The following is a 2,701-nucleotide window of genomic DNA, read 5'->3' on the forward strand; positions in this document are numbered from 1 at the left end:
AAACAGCAGAGTGCTTTATTAGGTAAGATATGCTATACCCACCCATTTGTCTCATTACATAATTTGATACATTTTGATAAATGTCCTGTTTCCATGCATTCTGAAGTACACATTTAACCTCAACTCTGCATAGCAACCCTGTGATTATCTTTGTTAAAATCTATTCTGCATATGAATTAGAATAACATATCAGTGTTTATCTACATAACATTTAAAACTTCAGTAGTTGGGTTAAAAGCCAGCTTATGTACAAATAAAGACCTGGTGGACACGAAAGACAATAATGAGAAGTTTCCAGAAAGACGAATAAATAGCATTTATGTAACTAGTTGCCACACAGAGCTTATATTGTGAAACTCCAGGATGCATCTAAAACTAGACTCATAAGAAAGCAAATAGTGAAAATTAAGGAAAAACTACATGTGAGAAAACAGGAATGCACAATTATCAGAGTTTGAAAACTAGCAGCCTTCCCTTTTAAATTAAACCTGGGATAAATAAATAGAAAAAGTAAACGTTCAGTCATAGCCATTCACAATTAGGAATTCTCAAGAACAGAGACAATGGAGAATAATCCACATATATATGTATATATTATCACAAAAGAAAGGCCATTTATACTTCAAGCAGTCTTCCATAGAAATAATAAATGCCAGAACACACTGTTTGGGGGAAATTATTGCCAATTTAGAATTGTATACTCATTTATACTAGCATTAAAGAAAGCAAAACTACAGGCCCTCACTCCACAACCAACATAGGATTAAAATACATGGGGAATAGCCTGAGGGAGAGACAGAATACATGGAAGGCCCACAGTATTCAAGACTGGTTGATCACCTGTTGTACACACACTTTTTTTTTTTTTTTTAACTTTTGAATATTTTATTTATTATTGTTACATGTATGAATGCTTTTGCCTGCATGGATGTCTGGGCACCATATGTGTGCAGTGTCCAAGGAGGCCAGAAGAGGGTGTCCTATCCCCAGACACTGGAGGTCCTTAAGGAGTTGTGAGCCATCAGGTGGATGCTGGGAACTCACCAGGTGCTATGGAAGAATATCTAGTCCTCATAATCGCTGAGCCACCTTCCAGCCCCACAATTCAGCATTTTAAAACCAAAACTAACTGCTGGGCACAGTAGTGCACTCCTAAATACTTGGTACTCAGGGAGCTGAGACAGAAGGATAACTTGGTCCATGAGTTCAAGCCTCCCCAGGGTAATATTGTAAGATCCCATATCTCATCTTTGTCACTAAAATTGAATTTGGGTCAGATCTAGGTATTGGTAGCTCGTTCCTCTAATCTGAGCATTCAGGAGGCTGAAGGAGATACCCTGCCAGAAGTCAAAGCCATCCTGGTCTACACAGAGAGTCAGCCAGGATTACAGTGTGACCCTGTCCCAACTGCAAACAAAAACAAAAATAAACAAACATGACAAGTACTATCACAGCACTGATTTAAATCCAGCTGTTCCCAAACTCCAGACCGTCCTCTAGTACAAGAGAGATCTGAGTTAGAGCCAAAGAAAGCACACTGCCAGTGTTCTCTGGAGACCCTAAGGTGGTTCCTAGAACTGCCAACCATCTGGAAAAGCCATCTGGAAGTAAGGCTTCATTAAGTATCTCCTACAGCTCATTAAAGCAGGGATTCAACAGCAGCAGCCACATCAGTGTGTGTCACAATGTTCTATACTGTCTGGGTCAACAAGCAATGGTGACAGCCACCTCTGGCCCAGCCTTCCAAATACTGGTTCCGCCAGTGTTTTCCGGCTTCTTTCCACCGCTGTCCTTCGAGTTTGCTCGAACATGGCCTCCAAGTCAAATGTGCGAGCTTTCTTCCCGAATCCTGTGAAGCCCATGGTGACCGCCAGCTGAGGGTCGGGTCCCGCCGTGTCTGCGCCTGTCACTTCGCTGGTTCCCGAGTGCTCCATGACTGCCCGAGCCCACCGCCTCCGTGGATGCAGCAGCGCGCGACCTTGTACACACACTTAATGAACTTTTAGTTTTTTAGCAGGAACCCCCCACCCCCGGCTAATTCAAAAGCAGATCAAAATTATCAAGAGAGCCTGCCATGATATTTTGGATGCTGAAATACAGGTAAAACATTAAACCTGAAAACATAGGAAATTGTATTTATTAGTAAGTACAGTAATTTAGGGTTTTTAATCTTGAAATTGTTTTTAAAGGGGGACTGGAAGGAAATATTAAAATAGTATGAAGATAAAAAGAACAGAGAACACAGCAAAGACAGAAAATAATTATCTGGATATGAGTCCAGATGAATTGATAATTAGAATAAGAAGACGCTGGGCTTACTGAAAATAGTGTGTATTACAGAAATAGGCTTTTTCTCCCTGCGGGTCTCCTTCAGACTCTAGACTACCTTCTCCCAGACACCTCCTACAACTGTATCACACTCAGATATTAAACAAGATCATTTTCTGTTGGAGTGAATGTTCATCCGTTCTGAATCCAAACACCCATCTCACCCATTTACAGCTGCACAGCTGCTACCCTGCACTGTTGCGCCTACAACCCTGTCCAAGCAAGACATGGGAACCTGCAGTGAAGACGCGGGCTTGTGGTTGTCGCTCTCTCTCATCGCCACTCTGAGCTACCTTAGCTCCTTCGGGGTTAGCATTGGGCAAGGTAATAGGGAATCTATTATGTCTGTCATACATATCATGGTCCCATTTAA

At 41.7% G+C, this 2,701-nt stretch overlaps 1 pseudogene across 1 annotated transcript; it reads right to left on the bottom strand.

The window, feature by feature from the left end:
- Nucleotides 1-856: 856 nt before the first annotated feature.
- Nucleotides 857-1,978, bottom strand: Gm1943 (predicted gene 1943; annotated as a pseudogene). The gene has a single exon (NR_002928.2). The product of NR_002928.2 is annotated as a predicted gene 1943 (transcript).
- Between the last annotated feature and the right edge of the window lie 723 nt (nt 1,979-2,701).

The sequence above is a fragment of the Mus musculus genome, chromosome 8 (assembly GCF_000001635.26).
Source record: "Mus musculus strain C57BL/6J chromosome 8, GRCm38.p6 C57BL/6J".
Taxonomy (NCBI): Eukaryota; Metazoa; Chordata; class Mammalia; order Rodentia; family Muridae; genus Mus; species Mus musculus.